This window comes from Pteronotus mesoamericanus, unplaced genomic scaffold, assembly GCF_021234165.1.
Source record: "Pteronotus mesoamericanus isolate MK-2021 breed Mesoamerican mustached bat unplaced genomic scaffold, CSHL_Meso_final scaffold_21, whole genome shotgun sequence".
NCBI classification, from domain to species: Eukaryota; Metazoa; Chordata; class Mammalia; order Chiroptera; family Mormoopidae; genus Pteronotus; species Pteronotus mesoamericanus.
Window position 1 is genome coordinate 23,151,941 of NW_026555310.1, and position 24,839 is coordinate 23,176,779.

The window sequence follows — 24,839 nt, forward strand, 5'->3', positions numbered from 1 at the left end:
CTTCTGGTTATTTCAAGATTACTCAGCTTAGAAGGGCTCTTTATTTATTAGTTTGATCATCTCTTAATTTCAAGCATAATATTTAGTGTTTTGTGAAAACGTGATATGCGTTAAGCTAATTGTTGGTAATGTATTTGAATAGTATTGCTAATTGTTGGCATTTTCATGAATATTGCAACCACGTGTTTTGTAAATGACTAGAAACCTCAATCATAGAACTTTTCAGAAAGCCATGGTACCTCTTATGGGGTATAATGAAAGGAAAAAATGTTTTCCAAATTTTCCTTGGGGTTTGTTGACTTGAGAATTTATTTTATGAAATAGAATTGACCATAGTTTACTTTTCTTCGTGTGTGTGCAAGTGTGTGTTTTTATCAAGTCAAGCACCAGCAATCTGTTTGCAAATGGAAAGTCACCAAGCCACACTCAAGCTTTTGAGCAGGAGCTTTCATCTTACCATGTCTGGTAGCAACCACAGCAGGGGTGTCTATGTTTACCAAACTTGGCAATGAGCTGGCATCAGAGCTGGTCTGAGGCCTCCTTAAGAGATCTTGTGCAACTCTCAAACCTGATGCTAGCTCAGTTTAGCTTAGAAAGTCAAGAAAATTGATGCTTCTTGCATTTCTAATACTGTATGATGTAATGGTAAGCACTCCAATCTTTGTTCCTTTGTAAAATGAGATTAATAAAAAAGTTTATTAAAGAAAATGCAATCTCTATTTCTGCAAAAAAAAAAAGAGCATTTTGAAATTCAGAAGGTGAGCATTATGGATATATTATTCATTAAAATAATAACGTAATGTCTATCTTATTCCCATGAATGGAGAAAAGGACGGGAGCCTTGTCCTGTCTTTGACACTTAATAGCACCAAGAAAAAATCTGAAACAACTAGAAAACAATATAAAGCAATCCATTAAAAAGGACTAGATTCATGATACAGACCAAGTGCTATAGGAACTGGGAGAAAGAAAATCAATTAGGCTAGAGTGACCTAAATTGTGGTGTTAAAAGAAGAAAAAACAGAAGCTCTGAAACCTGGCAAAGCTATATTGTAGTAATGTAAAAACATTTTGCTTAATGTTTTCTTTCCAGATATCAGGTGCTACTACACTTGCGAGAAAAAGAAAAAGAACTTCTTTGTCTTCCACCTCACGATCTCTTCTGGAGCCAAGGTTATGCTCAGCGCCAGAGAAAGTATTATCCTACTCACAGACCCTTGGGCACTGAATATAAAACATCATACCAAAACTTTATTCCTGAGAAAATATCTCAAAGTCCGTGTCAGCCATAGGCATCCTGTGTCATCAGAAACGCAAGAATCTGAGGTAAAGGATTTTATTCCCCCCTATAAAATCCTTGGCTGTGTTCTCCATGTTCTACATGACCACTGTAGGTTAATATTATATCCAACGTCTTTAAACATGTGCTATAGAAAACATTAAAGAATAGATCTTGCAAGCATTACATGGTATTTATACAAGATGTTTACCTGAGAGAGAAAATTATTTATACTAAGGTATATCATAATAACTACAAGATGATGAACACATTTATGAAGAGAATTGATGTAGATTTACTCTGGTCTTACTACAAAGTGTGAGGTTTGTAAGGGAGGCAGAGATCTTTAAATCAGTGATGTGTCCTGCTGATTCGTTGATTCATTCACTCATCCAAGAAGCAGTTATTGAGGGCTTATCTTATACAAAGTACTGCATTAATCATAAGATAAGACATGAGTAAATATAATATGATACCTTTTCCAACTCACAGTACTGTGAGGATGACAGGCAAACACCTTTAAAAGTGTGAGAGAAAGCATAACAGATCCATGTTCAAAGCACTGCAGGGTGACAAAAGAAACAGTAGTCAGCTGGGCCCACATGTCAAGGGCAACAGTGGTGCAGAGTCTTGAAAGAAAAGAAGAAAAAAATACTTATTTCACAACAGACTCAGGAGGGACAGATAATGCAAGCAAATGAAGTTGCACATGCAAATACGTAGAGGCTGGAAAGAGTATTTGGATTTTCATTACTACATGTGCTTTGGAAGGCCTGCTGCATAGAGCATGTACAGGCAAGCAACAGGAAGAGAGGTGGGGAAGGGGAGCAGTCAGATCATGTATAAAACTTTAAAGAAATCCAGATTGACTCTTGTGGGCATTGGGAGCTACCTAATCAGATCTATGATTTAGAAATAGAACTTGTGGAAGCATCAAAAACGATTTGGTTGAGCACTGGCTGGTGTGGCTTAGTGGAATGAGTGCTGGCCTGTGAACCAAAGGGTTGCCAGTTCGATTCCCAGTCAAGGCACATACTTGGGTTGCGGGTCAGGACCCCAGTGGGGGGCACATGAGAGACAACCACACATTGATGTTTCTCTCCCTGTCTTTCTCCCTCTCTTCCCCATCTCTAAAAATAAATAAATAAAATTTTAAAAAATTCATTTGGTTGGACTAAGAGATCATTACAGTTTTGAATGTTATGCATGCTGCTTTCCTGATAAAAACCAACAAGAATGTTCCAAATCTAAGTTAACAACTAGGGCAGATCCTGCTAGTTGCCTACATAATATCTATTTTCCTCTTCTTCACTACCTACAGAATTACAATTTTGTTTGGGGTGGCAATGTGCCAAATTAAAAAATGTTCATCTGCCTCAAAGACAGATCTGAAACTAAAGCCTTATGACCCTAATATTGTCCAATGAGATGTAAGGGGAAGTTTACTGGGAAGGGCTCCTGAAAGATCTGTTGTTTTCTTGATGAAAATGTGAGAAACACAGTGAACACATGCCTTTATGTTCAACCTTATCCCTCTTGCTGCCTGAAACATGAGCATGATACCGAGAGATGGACCAATCATGCTGTGAACTTGAGGATAAAGACATATGAAAAGGATGGTAGCATGGGGGGGGGGGGAAAGAACATGACCCCTTGATGGCTCTTTCAAGCCACTGTACTATCCTGAGCTGCCTATCTCCAGATTTCTTTTGACATGTAAAATAAGTAAATTCTACTTGCTAAAACAGTATAGTGACATTTCTACTATGTATAGCCAAAAGTAATACTGACTGACTCTTTGATGAAGGAGAATTTATGGGTAAAGGTAAAGCAAAAAAAAAAAATTTAAAGCAAACAACAACAAAAACTAAACAGTGAACAGAGAAAAGAATCTTGTTCAAGACAGAGAATGATCAAGAAAAGATCCCCCCAAGCTTTATATTGTAGTTTATATCTCCAAAAGCCTCAATATTTGTCTTATTAATCTCATCACATATTGACTGTTTAAAAGTTTAAACCCATGATCTAATTTCACCTCACTTTTTTTTTTTTATTTCCTTGGATCAATGCAGGGTTAAGAATAAACCTACCCTCAAAGTTAAGGATGACCTCCACTTTATCCTGCAAGTACAAGCAAAAACATACCTAGAGTACTTAGAGGGTGCCCATGGCATTCTAAACAATCATTTTCCTTTTAAACTGCTAGCTAAAAATACCTATCAAATCAGGTATCATTAAAATATCTTACTGTGGCAAATTAGTTTTGGTAAAAGGACCATTATAGAGCCATATTTAGTAGTTTGTTTTCCTGAGCACAAGGACTGATTGAACATCAGCATTATCCTCGTTTAAAAAACAAATTACCATGGACATACAAATTATATTTTTAAATGTGCCAGACCTGCCAAGTGAGGCTTTGGAACCCAAACACAATGGATAAGTCACATCTTCTCTTCCAGTTAACATGTGTAGTTCCCATTGGCATTTCTGGGATTTTGGCCATAAATGGAGGCTAGCTAACATGTGGTTCTCAGTCATTCGGTTTCCCTGTACATAACAGGAACTGTTCTGATTATACGTGGGCTAATGCTGACACATTGTGTTGTTCCAACTAAGTAACTCCAAACATTCACATCTGAAGCCGACCTACATTACCACTCTGGCTGCCAGATGTTCTTGAGAAGAGCTGTCTCCTCTGTAGCGTCATGAACCTTGATTAAAGTAGATGAAGGGCATTATATTTACTTCATCACCCTTATGTGGAACAGTGTTCTGGCTATTGATTACAACTAGCCTCCAGTTGGAAAGAATAACCATTATTATGTAAAAAGTTCTAAAAGCTCAATTGAGTAAACATGTGATACAAGTTAACTGATTGATTTTTAACTAATGATTGGTCAGCCTGACCTAAAAGGACAAATCCTTTGTGACATTACCTACTTTTATTATGATCCAAGAGTAAGTAATATCACTTCTGAGAAGCTATTTTTCTCTTGGATCAGGATGACAAAAAATGAAAGAATCATTTCTATACTATATTGCAAAAGACAAGATTTTATGCATAACACATTTACCTCTGTCCAGCTGCATGTGGATCTGATTGATCCCAGATGCCAGCAAAAAGCAAAGCAAAAAGTGAAACCATGTATCTACTAAAACATCTTTTTATTTATACCTGCATAATCAACTCAATGGTCAGAATACACATTTAAAAATAAGATTTACTATGAATACCATTAGTCAAGATCTATCATAGCTCAACCTTTGGAATGATTAAATGTGAAAAGCCTTATATTGAATCAGGATGGTGGCGTCTTTGCAGATGGTATCAAAGGAGAGAACAGGGGGAAATAAAAAAGAATGATAATTTTTACACCAAAAGTTGTGCTATCTATATCTTTCCAAACCTGGACTTTCAGAAATTAGAGAATTGACATTAGTGTGGACTTCACTTTACAATAAAAATTAGATGATCTGTGAAGGATATAGGATTTTCAGTGACACATCCTAGACCTAATAGGGAAGAAATACAAGTCTGGTGAGGCAGAACCAATTTCTAGCTTTAAAAATCTATGGCAGGCATAACAAGAAAGTTTCAATTCTAATTAATTGGTAATATTTATCTGAAACATCATATTGAGAAAGCTTTGGAGGTACTGTCTGAGATCAGAAAGGAAGAATGTCATAATTGATTAGTAATGTCTGCCATGGATAGGAATTGACAGAACATGTACCAGACATACCATCCTGCCTATGGTATCATTTCTTGTCATCAACTGTAATTTAAAGAGAAAAATCACAGTTCCTTTTCTCTTACTAAAGCCAAAAATGAAATTTTAAGGGAATTTAAATATCCCAGAATTTTTTACTACTTGGCCACAGGTGTTGGAGTCTTTTTTCCCACACCACCACTTTTCATACCAGCAGATTTGGTTATTGCTCTGACAGTTATCCATGATATCTTCCTCCAATGTATAGCTCTACATGAAGTAAGAAGCAAACAGAAGTACCTTTATGAATTAGAACAGAAATATCTAATTAATGAGAAATATCTAGAATGTTTCAGAATAAAATGAAGAATGGGTCCGAAGAGTATAAATAATGCAAACTGATTAAATGGTGACTTAAATTCTATTTAACATCATCTTAGTTTCCACTGTGAGACAGATGTAAATCAACAATACTCTAGAACACACATCGTAACTTATGTTATTGATTGATTGATTTCAATGAATATTTATTGGGTATCTATTCATTGTCAAGCATTATTCTAAGTATTTATATGCTCTCTGGTTCTATATGCTGAGAAGGCTGAGAAGCAATGGCATCCCACTAGCAATGAACACACTGAGAACTCAAATCTTAGAACCAGTACTTCTTAGAAAAACAGTCAACACAGGATTGAGGGAGGGAAAGTACAAGATGAGGCAGGAATGTTTTCTTGGACCAGAAAGTAAGAGAGTACTCAAAGAATAATAAGGACATGTCAAAAATACACAGGTGTCTCCTTAAATAGAGGTGATATTTAAAATATACTTGAATGTCAAAATGAGTAACGGTAGTAACAGATTACAAATCAATGGATAAAATAGAAATCTCTGAGACTATGCTGAAATTTAAAAATATACAAATGAGAAGAGAAATTTCTTCTTTATGTTAATCTTCAAAAAATATATGTAAATGGTAAGAGAAAATCAACATTTAGGAATCATGATGATGGCATTTGACACAGGGGGGAGTTGTCAATAGAGGCTTATAAATGGTAGGAGAAGGTTTGATGCCAGGAAATGGGCATAATCTTGGGATATTTCTATCACAACTTAATATGATTAGTGTTAACATACAAAGGGGCAAATAGTAACTTTACAGTGGAGAAACCTGGCAGGCAGCAACATGGCCAAATAAAAGGTTAATATCACCCATGTGTGCCCCCAGCTGCGATGTACTGAGAGAGTCATAGCATCTTTTCCATAGCAGATATGTTTCCATGATATTCCTGCCAAGAAAGCCCGCCCTCAGTCTTGTCATGAAGAAACACTGGAGAGACCCAGGCTGAGTGTCACGTGATAGAGCAAGGAGCCTGGGTTAAAACTGTGAAAGGCAAGAAAGATAGGGAGAGGAGAAACACCTGTAAAACTAGAAAAGCTTGAAGAACTCTAACTTAATGCAACAGCCATTTCTGGATGAAATGCTGGGCCAGAAAGGAAAGACACTTCGTTTAATAGCTAGAGAAATGTGAATGGGATGTGTGGGTTAGCCAGTAGTACTATATCAATAATTTCCCGATTTTGGAGGGTTTCACAGAGGTTACATAGGCAAGTGTCCATGTTTGGGGGAATGACACACGGAAGTGTTTAGGGAAAATGTGACATCATATCTGCAACTTGCTTTTCAATAATTAAAAAAAAAAAATCCTAATGCTAATGGAGGCATTTTTTGAAAAGGGAGTGATGGAGCAAATATGTTAAATAGTAACAGTTGGAGAATCTCAATGAGAGATATGTAAGAGGTCTCTGTAATGTACTTTCAATTCTTCTGTAAGTTTGAAATTATTTTACAGTAAATTTTTGAACTGACTTTTTAAAGTCAATGTGATAAAGACTATTGCAGAGAGATATAAACCTTAGCCCACAAAAACAGGTTATGTAATTTTCTTTACTTTTCTCATATTTAACTGAATTTCTAATTCTAGCTCTAGAGTCTGCCAAGAGTAGAAGAAACTTAAAATATTTCAGTTCAGTGACTCCCTATACACCCCTTCCCAGGGGGTTGCATCTAATTTCTGGACTCTAATAAATTCAAAGATATTGGATAAAAGTGAGAGAATATAGCCTTCAATTTCCCTAGCCTTTCAGGCATCCACCAAGACACGGGATATCTCTCTCTGGTCCCACCCCAGCATTCCACGGAGGTCCCTGAGTTAATAGTCCTCATTTTTCTTCCACACAGCTCGTTCAGGCTTGCTGTACTCTCCCCCCTCACAACATGTAGCACTACATAAGCTTCCCCTGTCCTCCTTTCTCTCCCGAAAAAACTTATCCATACAATGTAGGGTAAAGTATGGGGAGAGGCAGCGGAAGTCCTGAACTGAACAACTGAGATAAGCTTTCTACCACCTTAGGGAATGAAAGCAAAAATTCAATACTTAACTAAAGTATATAAAAATTAACAGAACTTTTTCTACACACTCAAGTTTGACATGACACAAGAAGGTTAAGGGGATAGGGCACAGGGGAGGCGGAAGAATTCCTGCCTGGCTCTTGAATGTCAAAATCCTAAGTCCTTGGGAAAACGGAAAGGAAGGACTCATGGCTTATATTAAAACATTTTAGAAAAATATCACTCCCTACTCTCCAAGACAAGAAAAGGATTATCTGGATTGAGAAGGCAAAGAATCAGAAGAAAATTGTTAAAACACAGAGAGAAGGGCCCTGACCTCTGTGTCCTGAGCTAATCCAGAGAGGCAGCAAACCCCCAGGTGTGTTCCTGGGCTCTAAGTCAGATCGAACTTATCCCATTTCACAGCAGAGTCTTGGGGCCATGGCAATGCCCCCACCCCGGCCACGCCGGCCGCCCCGCGATCAGTGGCTGCCTGGTATGCCTAGGCCAATGGGCCTCATCCCTAGCCAAATATTAAAATTGCCTGGGAACCATACTAATAACTCACACTCTAATTCAGGACATTGTTCTTAAACTTTAACATATCAAAATCACCTCCAGGGATCTTAAACTTTATATATGTAAAACATAAAATACAAATATATATTTTTGGACAACACCCACAAAGTTCTTGATTTAATAAGTATTGGATTTGTCAAGAATTTTGGTTTCTAAAGCATCTCCAGGTGAGGCTGAATACTCCTACTCCCGACCACACTTTGAGAACCACTACTTTAAGTGTTGGCACCTTGAAAGCTGCTTAGGTGATCCTTACATTCAGCTACGGTTGAAAACTGCATGTCAAAGCAGCTGGAGCCTCGGCAATGACCCAGACATCCCTGCTTGTCGCATGGGGGAAACAGAAAGTACTCCCAGTGTGGGCCTGAGAGGTGCACAGCAGTAGTGGAGTGATCCCCTGAATCCAGAGGAGCAAAAGTCTGCATGAAAGCCTGTGGCACTGACTGATCAAGAATGAGATGAGAAGAGGCAGCTCAGAAGATGCCTCTGTGGCCAGATGATGTCAAATTATTCTTTTCACTCCCCCCAAAACAGTAACAACCCAGGGAGCAAGTACGGGGGCTGTGGAACTCCCTGTTTGGCTAAGAAACTTGTTTTTGCCCCTTTAGTGGAACAGGGTCTCAAAATAGAAATCATCCCGAAGTACAGAAAAATGTAAAGGCTAAAATATTGTGGACTGATTGTTTTTCTCATTGAAGGTAGCAGGCGAGGTCACTTTTCAGGGCTAAGGGGACAAGAAAGGGTGTGAGAAGAGCGGTTAAAGATTAGAATGCTGGCTAAGATAATGAGCATCGGAACTGACCAGGGACTGTGAAAAGGATTATCAAGATTATTGATCTGAATTGCAGGGCCAACAGGAGACTGAGAACCATAAATTTGTAGTGCTATCAATTCACACAGTTGTGTGACTTTTCCCCACTGGTGGGGGCCACAGTTAGAAAACGAGGCGTTGAGTATATTGACGTAACTTTGGAGGTTGTGGATAGGTATAGCTAAAGGGCAAGTCAGTGAAAGAAACTAACAATCTTGAGTGTTAGTTGAGAAGTTTAACTATTAACTCATTGGAAAAGACGGGCAGCCAATCAGATTTAAAGTAGGTAGAAAATTGGTCATAAAAGGATATAATAAAATGTATTATTAAAATGGGAAATATATTCAAACCCAGTATTGCTATGGGGCAAATATGAAAAGAGATGATGGATACAGGAAGAAGGAGCATCAGAAACGTACAGTTCAAGAACCTCATCAGCCACCTAGAGAACAAAATATTTAACCACATAAACTTTAAAATAATAATTTGAGAACAAATAATGACCTAAGTTTCAGTGAAAAAGATGTATCTTTATGAGAAAAAAAGGGTAGCAACTATTGACACACACATAAAAGTTATTTTGGCCACTTTTAAAAGAGACCAAAAGACTAATCATTCTTATGTTATTTAAAAAAAAAAAAACTCTGAAAACCAACTGAAATATTTTTAAAAATCATAACTTGAGAATTCGAACACTATCAAATTATTTAACATCTTCTACCTAATACCAAGTAAGACGTTCCTAGGATTGTTAACTGATATATTTTTTAGATGCTTTGCAATAATAAATAATTTCAGTGTGTAAAACTAAAAGGATAATTGCTTGCAAGTTTATCAGCAAGCTCCATTTTAGTAGTACTTTTCTTGCCCTGAAAAATCCACCGAATTGGCATTAAACCAAGAGTTATTTGTGGTGAGTCTGAGAACGCAGCATACATGTTTGCCAAAATAGTTACAAGATAATGCTAAATTCAATGGGACATTAATCATATGAGTTTTAGAAGAAGAAGAAATGGCACAATAGTTTCTCTTAGTTTGCCCTGAGAAAATTCCTTTAAAAGGATCTGCTGATAGATTCTGCCACTTATTTTAAATTGGAACTGCAGAAATGAGTAAGTAACCCACCGAATGCCTGGAAGCACTATGTGAAATTCCAGGGAGTGATTGAAAGTGTTGATCCAGATGGTGGTCAGACAATGTTTGGGAACTCTGCTGTCAGCCTAATTGTGAGTAATGACTCAACTCTGAGGAGTGTGCACATTTGAATCAGATAAGCATCCACAATGTTGGATTCTTTCAAATTGTTTAAATGTGCCTTGGGTCATTTGTCTTTTTTTCACTTGTTTTAATTGCTGACATTTCCATTGCTAAGAATCTTCTTCGCATAAAGAATATACATTTGATGGCTTTCTAAGCTACCTTTAAATCTGTGACTTATTCCATTGGCAAACTTTTAAAACTGAGTGTATTGGACAAATCACACACACACACACACACAAAATGAAGAGCTGGTTACTTACACATCAGATATCTTGTGTGAGTGTCTCTTCTCTGCCCTCTTCTGCTCCACCACTTCCTTCTCCTTCTCCATCTCCTTTTTTTTTTTTTTCCTGAATACCTACTATCAAGGCTACACAAGGCCCTCTAATATCATATAGTTTAGTGGGAAGGAAACAACAAACACGAAAATATGTATAACTATTACAAAATTATAATAAGAGCTGTAAAATCGTACTGGGTACCATGAAAGAAAATAATGGCCGTGAGAAGATAGAGACAATGAGGAGGCATTACATTGCTTTAGAAATGGTGGTCACGGAAGGCTTTTTAGAGAAGGTGCCTTTGAAGACAAGCTGACTTTGGGAAAAATAGTCCAGGCAAAAGAACTAATATATGCATGAGGCCCTCAGAAGGAAAGAGAATAGGATGTTCCCAAAAGTGAGAGATTAGTGTAGCTGGAACCCAGTGAGATCCGAAAACCCAGAAACAAAACTGGAGAAGCAATTAGGGGGTTAGACCATGAGGGGGCTTGCGGGGATGAGAAGGGTTTACATTTTGTTCTAAGTACAGTGGGTAGTCTCTAAGAGGGGGACAAGTGGGGACTAACAGAAGATCCTATTTGCAGTTTTAAAAGAATCACTGGCTTGTGCTAGAGAATGGATGGGAGAAAGACGAGAGTAGAAGCAGAGAGGCCATTTAGGAATGAATTAGTACAGTCTAGGCAAGAGACAAGGGCTGCCTGACCTAGGGTGGTGGCAATGGAGACATCCAGCTCCATTTCAACCCTTAGTGTACCTGATTCTATCTTTATTTTCACAAAATGGGCTTATGCTCTGTCCCTCTTTTTGGCTCACAGTTCTTTATCAGTATAAAAGGCATAGTTTCTAATACAAGGACTTCACATTGTTTTCACTTGTTTCCAGGTGAACTTTTTTCTACCTCTCCTGAAAATGTCATGTTGATAAGGAGTGTGTATGAGGAATTTAAAAGGATGATAAAAAGGATAGCCAACATTTATCTTCCCTAAGTTGAAATTCGTCACATTGTTGTATATAGGGAGAGAATAATTGCTATTTTAGCTCATGAGAAAACATATTTATACACTCTTGTCCTGTGAACTAAATATCCATTTTATATAAATATACAAAATAGTTGCAAGTCAACAGTATAAACTTGATCCAAATTTAATAGTTAAGCTAAAACTTGAACTTATTTCCCAAATTTAAGATTTACTAAGCACTATTCCTCCTCCCTTGATGAAAATATCAGTGCTGATTATGTCCATGTAGTTCTCAACATTATGATAATGTGCATCTATGTTTCCCAATAAATTAGTTGAAGGAAGAAAATTAGCATACCTAGGCATTTATAATTCTTCATTGAATTGATGGCTCTTTGGTGACGTTAATTATAAGTGAAATTAATTCACACAATATGACAGACTAAATCTTTTCATTTCAGAATAAGGTCTATTGTTAATTAATTTATTTGTTGGTTATGAGGGGCTCAGCCTCATAGCCAAAATATTTTTTTTTATTAGGAAACGAGTAAAATAGATTCTTTACTCTAAATCATCTCTGCAGACAGGCCCAAATTATTCGGTAAGTCCTTAGAACTCAGTCGGGCATTTGCTGTCTTCTCTGATTCGGATCACTGGCAAACCTTCTTGGATAGTCAGCAATTTACAGTATGAATGAGTGGATATGTCAGCAGGAAAGAAAAATGTAGGTCAAGTGACAATAATTAGCTAACTTTTATAAAGAGGAGAAACTATGATTTTTCTAAGATGAAATAAAACAATTTTCTTTGGCTTTATTGAATAGCAGGGGAGTGGGACTGAAATCAGTGTGAGCTATAGGCCAGTCGATAGTCCCCCAGAACTCTACACATGGCTCAAATCCGTCCTATTAATCACCTCAGGGAGTAAATCCCTAATTCCAAATTAGATCTCCAAATCCCCTTCAATTCTTCAGCTTCTCCTAGCTGATCTGGGTAGCTATTTACCCCAGACTTCTCCTTCCATTTTTTTTTCATGTGGCCATTCTTGTGATGAATATTTAAACATCAGTGCAATGCTTACATAACCTTAAGTGCCCAGCTTCTCAGAGGGAGTTGAGTCAGCCAGGCAGAACATATCATGAGGGGGAGGAAGTGCTACCATGGTGATTTACCCAGAGGACTCACCCTACATGGATGTTGCATAAATTAAATTCCATTCATCATCCTGGGTGCCTTTGTCAAAGCTATCTTTCCCTTTTATATACAACAGCAGTGTAGTGGAGTACTAGAATACTAGGGAAAGCAGAAGAGAAGAAGCAATAGATGTACTTACAAAACGCATGCAGAAAATCATTTCCCTGTGGGAATAGTGAATAAAAGGTGATTGCAGCACACAGACCTGCTCCATAGTATAAGAAAACATTTGCAGGAGAGTGGATGAAAGATGGGATGAATGCAGATGGCATTATTAAACAGTGGCTCCTAGAATCAACATGCTCATTATACACAGTGTTTCCTCAGATGTCATCATGTGACAATTTTATACTCATCACTGTTCTCTTAACCACCACTTCATCCAACTTACTTAGTTCTCACAAGCTGTTCCATACAGCTTCTGTGTCCTGTGGCTCCATGACACATGGTCAATAGAACAGTGCACTCTTGCCATTATTACGTCAGTCACCAGGTAGCTACCCATAAAAGGAGTCAGGTGAGTAACTGTTGGCAACAATGTTAGAATGTCCTTGCTGTTTGCCAACCAGGAGATACTTCTGTGCGATTGATTTCCTTGGGTTTAGTATGGGTTTATTTGTGTATCTTCAAACTGCGTCACTAGAAACTGTGTGGACTCTGGATCTGTAAAAGATTAGTATTCCTGCCAGAGAAGCAATCAATAACAATGAGAAACTTCTGCTGCCTTACTTTAGAGGAGGCAATATCTTGTTTATTCAACATTATTTATGCTTCTCACTTCCTGAATATGTGATGTAAATAGTCAAATTGTTTTTTTTTAAAAAAAGCTCTAGATTAAATACCTGATTAGTGTACCCTAACTTTTAAAAGTTCCTTTTTTTTCCTCAGTAATTAGGCTCCATTAAATCATAATCTTGAATAAATCCTAATTATAACACATTTTATTACTAATTTTCTTATTTTTACCACTCAAAACAGATGAAAAATAAGATGTGAGTCAAAGGGAAAATTTCCTTTATATACCAATATTTTATACCAAAACAAATATTTTAACTAATGAAAGAAATATTTAAGTCCTGATGCAGAGTAACCATAATTCAGCATGAGTGATAAGAAGTATTTGCTTTTGCAGAAAATAGCATTGATAGGTGAACTCTTGTATTATGAGCAACAACTATAAGGTAATCTCTAATCATAAAGTACTGCCATCAAGAAGTTTGACACCTACAAACTTTTTTCTGAGATACAGAAAAACACTTCAAAACCAACATGCCCAAACAAAACTGAAGGTCTTCTCAAACCAATTCCTTCCCCTATATGATTTATCTCAGTAGTAGTACCAACATCTACCCGGGGCCACAAGCCATAAAACTAAGAGGCATTTTTGTCACCTCCCTGACCCTCAGCCCCCAAATCCTACCCAACACCAAACATATTGATTTTGTCTCCTAAAAATATTTGCAAATGTTTTACCTAAGACTGTGTGTGCTATGGTACATCTCTCGCATAAACAGTGCAAAATAGTCTCTTCACTGGTTTTCCTGAATCTTCCCTTTCCCACTTATAATCTATTCTCCACAATGCAGTCATGCCATCTTTTCAAAATATAAATCTCACACCATCCTTTAAGCCACTACCCACTGGCACTTGGGGCTCCAAGGCAAGAAGACAGGAACAACTGCTCAGAAGTCAGGACCTATGATCAAAGGTCAACAACAAGGTCAACCAAGGATGCACCTTCAAGCAAATCATGCACGTTCTCCCTATGCTCCACCATGCCAAGTTAACAGCATTTTCCAGAATATAGCGTACCATTGGTGGTTCTTTCCTTCTAAATGAATTTTTACACTTTACCCAATAAAGTCATACTTTTCCTTTGAGACTCTGTTCGACTCCTCCTGCCTCATTTGGCCTTCTCTGGCTGTACCGAGGCTGGGTTACTTGATCTTTAGTGCTAGGACTTTTAAGTTCCTAGGTCAGGACTTCTGTGTTCATGCTATTAGTGCCTTTTCTTTTTCCCCAAACTATTCAATATTGTTTAAAAATATGTCTACAGTCACCACTATACATGTAACTCTAGCCTATGAAAGGCATATAACCTGAGTTTGGTTAAAAAAAAAATTAGTTGATGTTCTTTATCTTCTCTAGGAAAAAAAGGAACCAATGGAGTTTTATCATCATTGTTTTTGCTTTGGTTTATATTGGGGGGTTTTAATCTTCAGTGTGTAGCACAATGTCCGGCACATATTACGTACCATGTAAATGTTTTTTGAGTAGATAAATAAATCCCTGGAAAACCCTTCACATTATTTCCACCAGGCAAACTCCAATTCATGCTTCCTTCTTTAAAGGTGTATTTCTCAGCTCCTGCAGACAACTTTGACAACCCTCCCTTATTCTCCCAGAGCAAATGTGCATATCCTTATGAGAGCCCTTAACTGAATTTTAAAATTTTGTTTGACACCTGGGTTTTTTTTTTTCACTAGAGTATGAGCTCTTGATATTAGGTGTCTATCTGACCCAGCATAACAAACAAATGAAGGCAGGAAGCGCTACAATGATGTATGACACTGAGAATACACAATAAAGGCGTACAATTTTTAAATTTAAGGATGGAAGGTTAGGCTTTTGGAGAAAATGGTTCTGGAGTTGAAAGATGAACAAGATGAATAAAATGAAAGTTCAGGGTCATATAAGGAATAGGGACAAGAAAGGGCAATCCAACTAGAGGACAGCATAACATAGCAGGGTATAACTGTGCATGTGCAGGCGGGTGGGGCGGGGGGAGGCGGTGAGGGAAGCGGCCGGACCGCAGGAGAATGGAGGGTTTGGAGATGATGCAGGGATAGCGCAGGAAAGGAGCGTGAACGCAGGTTATGAAAAGCTAAAGCCATGCTGGGATTCGCCACGCATAGAATGTGAATGTGGTTACTGAACATGGTGCTGCAGAATGTCAGAATATGATAAGAGCACAAAGTAATTACTAGATTTGGTGACTATCAAGTGGGAGCTTTTAGAAGAGTGTTTTTGGTGGATATTGGAGGCGAGGGCTAGGAATTTAGGAGTTTCACAATGAGTGGAAAGAAAAACAAGAGCAAAAAAGTAGATCATTCTCAGAATTTTAATATTGAAAGAAAACAAAAAGACAAGAATTCAAAGGTGATGAAAGGAGATTGAATAGTTGAGTAGGCCCCCCCCCAAAAAAAAGGAGGCTAATAAATGGAGGCAAAAGCAAGACACAGATGAAAAAGATAGTACAGGTGGAAGGTCAAACCTTTGAAAGGAAATGGGACACTGCTCCCTTAAGGATAAAATTTATAACCTTAAAGGAACCTGCATGTAATGCTTCATTAGGATCTCTCTATTAGAATGCATGTGGTAAGAGTAAATTTAGCATCAAAAAGCATTTAATTATATTTTCTTTACCACTTAAATGGATAAAGACTATATTATTCTAGAAGGAAAAAGGGATGACCTTTAAATTACATAATTTTAAAAGAGAAAAGATGGTCTCTAAATTTTCTTGTAACTCTGAATTTCTTTGTCTCTAGTCTCTTCTGAATCACTGCTGTGGACCAATTTCAGGGTCACAGGTGACAGCCACATCATTCCCTCTCATCTGCTCGAGTGGCCCATGCTGGTGGATGGTGCAGGGTTTACATCTCTAAAAATGTCTTCCGTGGAGAAAAAAATATCACAGGCACATAGTTGCAAATAGAAATTGATTTCTTGCTATTGAATATGTTTCATTCTCCAAATTCAATGCTGGGTATTCTATGTTTTGAACATTATTAAATGAACTTGCCAAACTTTAATTTAAACTTGATTTCAAGTCAAGGCCTATTTCTTGTTCCTTTAAGGAATCAGCAAAATGATGTGTGCCACACACAGATCATTCAGTACTCTTCATGTCCTGTTGCATACAATACAAAAAAATAGAACCCTCATAGAATTTACTGCAAAACATCAAGCTAATTTATCTTAGCATAGTGACAAAAAAAATTTTTAAGTTCTTGGAAAACTGAAGCACTTCCTTTGCAGAATCAGCTGAATAACTGCTGGGTATGCTAACACCTTCAATTAAAGGAAAATTTCAATAAGTCCTTATAACTGCACCATGATAATCACTGAGTAATATTTTTTTCCTGTTACTTTCCAAAATACATTTAACATTATTATCTATTTAAAAATTATCTAAAATTATATGTAGTGAGTTTTAATATAGCTTAATTTGGATTATTCTCTAGCTGTAGCTTTTCCTCATCTTAAATCATCTAACCTCCAACCTCTGACTCATTTTTTGTTTATGGCTATAGATAGAGACACAGTGTATTAATGATTCACCCCATATGTTTGGTAAGGTGAGTTCAATCAGTCTTTGGCAGAAGTCTTAAAAAAAAAAAAAAAAACCCAACTCTGCACCATGCAAGAAAAATTAGATTGACCTAATTGTTTTCTGGAACATGGGATCTTCACAGCCATATTTTCAATGTCTCTTTTTAAATGTTCATGTTCTCCTGACTCTACCTTCTAGTGTTTTAAAGAAGATACATTAGAAAAAAAGGAGGGGATTTAATGCTTTTTGTACAGTGTTGGCCTTGCATTCTTTAATACCACTGTGCCCATCTTTTCCTCTCATCTTGATTGATTCGAGCTTGAGGGGTTAGTGTAAGCTTGTGGCAGTGATAAAGCATGTTGACATATCTCTTCTATATCATTCCAAAAAGCTTCCAACAACAATCTACTTACTGCCCCATTCTACCAGCTTCTGTTATTTGCAGAAGACATTGCCAGGATTGGCTCCCAAGAAATCCTGAAAGTCAGATAACTCTCTTTTTGTTTTAAAGTTTATTTTATTATCATTCAAGAAAGAGGGGAAAAGAGAGAGAAAGAAACATTGACATGAGAGAGAAACACCAATTGCCTGCCTCCTGCATACGCCTCAACGGGGGATCAAACTGGCAACGTGGGCACGTGCCCTGATGGGGAATTGAACCAGAGACCCTTCAGCTATGGGAACAATGCTCCAAACAATTGAGCCACACTGGCTAGGGCCAGATAACTCTCTGAATGAACAATGGATTAAGAGGGAAAAGGACTGATGACTCAATAAAAGAATAATCCACATCATCCTCATAAGCAGTTACCTAATCAAGTTTCTAAATAGCATATAAACAAACTGTTTAAGTAAAATAAAAGAGAAATGACTTTTTCATAAATTGTGAAAAGAAATCCAATTGCTAAGTATAAAAATGTTTTTTTGACTTATAGCATATTTGAAAGAGAATGCATACTAAGTCTCCAATAGAGTGGAAAAATATTTCAAGTAGCTCAAAAATTACTTTACTGTGTGTAAATTGAGTGAAGTATAACAGGATGCTACATTAACAAGGAATCCACTTTAGAAATTAAATTAATCTGGTAAGCTACCAGCTATTGTCTTTATTGGCTGGCTTAGTATACACATGTGCAATATAGAATAAAGCTTTACTGCCATCTAATATCCCAATAAGGTAAGTTTGCATTCATTTCTGTAGAAGGAAAGGTGATATAAATGCTCATCTCTATGAGATACAGCATAAAAATACAAAAGGGATACAAAATATCTAATCCAAGAAATAGATAGGAATAAGAATATATTCTACTGTGAATTAGGGCCTTAACAGATTCCATATGTATCAGTCATTTAACACTTACCAGAAACAAGTAAGTCCCATTTATGCTCATTTCCATTCATGAGTTAAACTTCTCCCTTCATGTAAGATTTGAAACAAATATCTCAGTGATTTTTCTGTTTTGGCAGACAATGAAGCCAAATGTATGTTTTTTCTTCTTTTGTAATTACATTAATTTGAGAGGGCATGTTTAAGTCAATTAGATGTGTAGTTTAAAATGAAGAATAAAAAATAAAAATAAAAATAATAATTTTTTTAAAAATGAAGAATAAAAGCATTTTCACTTTTTCTCCTCTCAGAGAATCACCCCAGAAGAATGAAAACAAGAACACAAAATGAATTCCATCTTTAACAACTCAAAGGAAACATGTAATACAAACTATTTATACAAACATGGAAATTGATGAAAAGTGCTCAGTGGCTTAGCAAGAAGTGAAGAGTCAAAGCTACATGACTACAAAAGATGGAAACCGAGGAAAATCTAGGTGGCTGTCTCTGCAGAACCTCAAAATAACAATGCATGTAACAATGCAGAATAGCTCAAAAATCATCAGACACTACAGGAAGCAAGAATAAGCACATGGTCCAAGAAGGTGATTTTCCAAAAGTCTGGACATGAAGCAATTAGATCTTCAGCCAAAAAAAGTAAAATTTCTAGAATAAAAGCAAGAAACTAAAGTTTTGCTCTGTGGACAAGAAGTAGCCCCAAGTTCCGGGCATAGAGAAAGGGCAGCGTGAGATGTCACATAGAAAACAGGTGAGTAAGTCTGCATACTGAACTATTGCATCACTCTCCCAACCCTCCCCACATGGCTCCTGAAAGGCAGCAGCTACGCCAAGGTCCCCAGGCAGATGACTGCAGGATCCTTTTCTAGAAAAAATAAAAAGAAAGACCTATAGCTTCTAACATTTGGGATCCCCTAATAATAACGAAGCTAACTAGCCATACTGGCTTTCCTAGAATGAAGGCTACCAGTGTACAAGCCTATCCCTACCCAAAGATCTTCCAACCAGCTTTTTAGCTCTTTGCTCAAATGAATGGACAGCCAAGTATTACTGAATATTTGAGGGAGGAATCCAACATAAAATACAGAGAGGAAAGTAAATGAGAAATAAAGTATCTAGGCGGAAACAGAGACGATGAAGATAATAGACAATGAAGGTAACATCATCATAAAATTGTGATAGAAATAAAAGAAGGTATCATATCAATGAAAAAGAAACTGGGCATGATTTCAAAAGAAAAAAGGTAAACTTTGAAATAGAGCTCTGGAAATTTTAAGGTAAGATTTCTGCAATACAAAAATCAAGAAGATTTAGATAATAATGTCCTGGAAATATCATAAGTAGAAAAAAACTAATTACATAGCTAACAGAAGAAAAATATAAGAATAATGAGAATTAATCTAGGACATATTTCATACACATAATAGGATCACTCAAGGAAAAAAATAGATAAAATGTTGGTTAGAAGAAAATCATCAAAAAATAACACAAGAAAGTTTTTCATAACCACAGTACTTGAATCTCCAGAATGAAAATGTTTGAGTGCCCAGTGTAGCCAATGGAACAAAATTAACAAGAAAAACTATTTTGATTGATTCTTCAATTAATATAAAATACCTAGGTTTTGGCATTTTATTTTTGCTTTATTTTTTATTTTTGTTATTTTATACTTTCGTGGTGTTTCCTGGATAATTAAATGAGAAATTGAGTCAAATATACCAGGATACTACTACATTGACAGGAAAAAAAAATTCATTGTGGAGGGTATATAGCATACAATGTATTACTCAATTGCACATTTTTGTATTATTTTATGACTATTAAACCTGTTTCTCAAAAGAGAAGGGCTAGCTCATATGTATACTGTCAAATGATTTTTAATTAGAGCCCAAACTAACAATGGGAAAAGGAAAGTTACCATGTGCAAAAATTATTTCAAGAGGGTTCATAGACCCATATGTAAAAGCTAAGACTAAAACACTTCTAGACAATACAGGAGGAGATCTTTCAACCTTGAAGTAAGCAAAGATGTCTTAGATAAGACAGAGAAAGCACTAGCTATAAAATTAAGAAATTGATAAATCTTACTTATCAAAATTAAAAGCTTCTTTTCCTAAAAAAGATAAATTTTACCAAGAAAATAAATAGGCATGCCACAGATTGGGAGAAAGTGTTCACAACTCATATAAGTAACAAAATATTTGACTTCAGAATATATAAACAACTTCTACAATTCAATAAAAAAGTTAGACGACCCAATCAAAAATAGGCAAAAGACACTTCATAAAGGATATACAAATGTTCAATAGGCACATTAAAAAGTGTCCAACATTATTAGTCATCAGAGAAATGTAAATTAAAACCATATGACAATGACAAACCACTGATAAATGGCTAAAATGAAAAAAGATGGAACACACATATTGATGGTGTGGAGCAACTACCACCCTCATACACTGCTAGTGGAAGTTTACATGGTGCAATCACACATCCACCCTATGACACAACAACATCACTCACAGGTATTTATCCAAGAGAAATGAAAACATATGTCTTCAAAAAGCCTCTATAAGAATGTTTACAGCAGTTTTAGTCATAATAGCCAAAAACTGGAAAGAGTTCAGTGTCCACCAGCAGGAGAAGAGAGAAACAAAATGTGTTCTCAGCAATAAAAAGGAACAAAAAAGAACTTCAAAGACACTATGCTGAGGAAAATTAGCCAGACACAAAAGGTGTGGGCTATAGGATTCTGTTTAATAAAGTATTAGATTAGGTAAAACTAATCAATTAGTAATTGCTTAGTGGGTATTAAATGGGAAGGGGCACAAGTACACCTTCTGTGGTAATGGAAATGTTCTATGTCTTGGCAAGGGTATGCGTTACACAGGCATATTCATTTTTCAATACTGACTGAGCATACATTTAAGATTTGTGCATTTCACTCTATGCTTGATAGTATTTCAATAAATGTATCATGTGGAAAAATAGAAGGATTCTATGTTAGATATATAAGACATTTTCTCAGTGATTATCAGAGCATTGGATAACATAAGTATTATAGACCAAATGACACATTATAAAAACTCAGCCCAAGTAGATTTTAATATTGTTACATGAGAAGTTCCAGTTTCATGATGTCCTCACCACTGTTTATGAAAAGTTCTGTTGTAGATAGAAGTTAACCTGAAAACCACTCCCACCAAAAGAGTATACATATAACAAACTGCCCTAAGTTAATTTGTTTACATCCTTTAGGGTTTTGGGGGGGTTGTGGGGTACATATGAGTAATCTCCATTGGTTAGAAGTTATTGAGCGCTCTGTGTTGGGCCTCTGGGAGGTATGTTATAATGAAAACAGGTCTTAGGCTGAATTGAATAACCCATACCAACATTTATTAGCAAGCAACCATGAACAGAACCTTACAAACTGTTCTCTATGTTCAACAAAGTCCCAGTCCTCTCCTTTTTGGTACTTTGACAATAAACACCCTGCATAGGGGTTTAATTAGAAAGAGGTGGATGGAGTCAGCTAATATTCTAGTTGGATGAGGTAACAGAACCCTCCAAAGATCTTGAGATATAAGGTTGATGGAGTTTCGTATCAGGGCAGAGGTAGCTCAGGCCACTAGACTCTTATGTCCTGTGTGAGCAAGGCTGAGGTGGCCACATCAAAGCCCTAGCTAATTGACAAGTCTTAAATATCATTCATTTTGTCGATCAAAAATAAGCAATAACTTCATTTATACTAATTTATAAATACTACAGAGCTGACCTCAGGTAAAAATAGTTGTAGTTTAGCAGCCCTGTGAGTATGGCGGTCTAGTTAGAGCAGCGGTTCTCAGCTGTGGCTACACAGCAGATTCTGTGTGGTCAGAATCACCTCCAGAGATTTTTTCAGTCTCAATACCCAGTTCACACCCCAGATCAGTAAACTGAGAGCTTGTTGGGGTACATCCAGTCTTCAGTATTTTCCAGTTTATAGACAAAGTTGACAAACTTTCTGGATTAGAAATTTACAATCTAGCCTAATTGCAATGTATACTCCTTAGGAGGTTTAAATGCTAGTCAACAACCTTGAAAGATAGATAACATACATTATGGGTCACACTATTTATATGTAAATATGTTTTAGTAAGTTTTACAATACAAGAGTATAAAACACATCCATTTCCTCAATAATAAGATAGACACAACAAAACTAGAGATATCAACTAGATCAGGGCTGTAATACTCTCCACACCCAGGGAAAGAACTTGGCCACTTTTTTTATTTCTGGATATGCATTTATATTAGACAATTAAGCCCTTGTGTTGAAAAATTAATCTTTAATCAATTACATCCTGAAAATTGTCTGTAATAGTAATATGTACCTGAGTCAAAGAAGTAACTATTTCAGCCAGATCATGTTAAAGCAAAAGCAGCAATGTACAAATAGAATAGGATAAGCAAAACCTGGGTGACAAAAGGAGAAAATCTGAAACAGAGTAGATTTGATAATTCCCTTAGCCCAGCCAGTCAAAGATTTTACTAGTTCCCAGTGATGAAAAATTGGAAGATATCTTCACAATGCTATTGCAATTTATCTGTATTTCTGATACATAAATTCATGCGAATTGCTGAATAAACTATATTTTGTTATGATTGTTGAGAGTGGGACACTCTTTTTTGATCTTTTCTATTTTTATAAAGCCTGTTACCTCACAAATTTTGTCCAATCCCAAAAAGTTCCCTTTCTGAAAAGATTCTCCCTTAAAGAATGTGACCCCAGACATCAACACCCTTTCAGTGACACTTCTAATTCTTATCAAAGTGGTGTTCTCTCTGATCGCAGTCGTTTCTAGTAAATTTACTTTAACAGGTTATCTGGAGATATTTTGGTGAGATCAAAATATCTGTTTTTGGAATGGTATATATTACATGAGTTTAATAGTGTATATTGATAATTTAAGTAGAAACAAATTTAGCAATATAAAATTCCAATCGAATACTGCACCATCCCATTTGTTAATTGGAAATATCTGAGAGGGCTTGAGGAACTACCAAAACCCAGCCTACCCAAATAAAGTTCCTTCATAAGGGTCAGGTCACCTATAAAGTACTAGAGATTTATTCCATTGAGTCTTACATACAAATGCTATATTCGGTCTCAGTGCTTTGGTCCATTACTTCCTTTGCCTGAAATGTTCTTGCAATCTTTCCAAATGTGGGTTTGATGATATTGCTGTGGAGCTTTTGATGAACCCCCTCATCCTTCCCTTTATATTTAATTCCTCTCTCCTCTCAGTTCTGTCTTTTTTGTTTAACATACAGTATTTGTTTTCATTTATTTCTCCACCCACAATATTTTTACGTACGTGAGGGCAGAATCCATGGTGTACACATACATTTGTTTCCTAAGACTTCACCATCTCAGAGCCTCAATTCTTAAAATGTAATATATTTTATTGAATTATTTAACCAGACTTTTGGTCCTGTGGTTATTTTATTTAATTGCAAACTCTACTTATAAATCCTTTTAACTAATGATACCTGAGTCATATATTACTTTTCCATGAGAAAAAGATCCACTAAGAAGGAGATACACTGCTATCAGTTGGTTGGGACAGAAATTCCAGCTAGAACAAGAGCACTAAAATAGAAACTAAAAAGGTGCCAAAGGCAAGAGTCGACTATCTGGGGTCATAAGAATTTTATAGAGGTTTTATAGTTTTTGAATATTTTCTAGGGAAGTCTAAAGTGCTTAGTATACTAGTTCAGAATAACTCATTTTTGTATGCTAAGCATTTTAGTTTTAAAAACTGCTATAGAAGATTTTTTATCAGGTTCAAAAGGGTGAGGTTGTGTGTATGTGTGTGCATGTGGGCCCGTGTGTGTGTGTGTGTGTGCATTCTTGCAGAAAATAAACTCTATATTACCTTAAGTCACATCCTATATTGTTATTGTTCTGAAATTTTTCCAGGGACATAGTCTAGCCAATATATCCCTTATGTTAAAAAATAGTGAATTTTTTAAATGTAGCATTCTTCACTGAAAGGAGCAACTTGTTTTCTACTTTGTAAGGGTCTGAAAAGTTAAATGACATATTCAGGTCACTAAGAAAATGAATGTCAGGATTGAAACACATCAGGATTTATCTAAGAAGCCTTCCTTCACCTGCAACAAGTGAGTGGTTACACATCATAGAAAGAAGGCATTACAGCTTTAGGATCCAGAATCCTGGCATCAAATTAGAAATTCACATCTTATCTGGGCAACCATAGGTCATTATTTCATGTCTCTGGGTCTCAGTCTCTTCTTTTATTAAATGGGGGATAATAGTATTTCTTTTGGTGAATTTTTCTGAGGATTGCATGAGTTATGTGAAAAAGTATATACAAGGCAATAAAAAGGTTTTTGTTGAATTGGAAATGTATTCATAGTGACTCTATGGGTCAGTTAAGTTAATAAGATAATTTCACCCACCCAGATTATCACTTTATATATGAGATCATAGTTCTGGATTCAGAACCATAAATTCAAAGACAAACTCTTTGTGACCGTAATAATTTAGGCAATGTGAAATTTGCTAGGATACGGCAGCCAATGAGCCACCCCGAGCATGAGACCACAGAGGTGCTCCAATACCCACAGCTGGTCCAGATATCTGTTTTATGTCTCCCCTGAAAGAAGGCAAAGTGTTTTTCTCTATCTAGTTCTC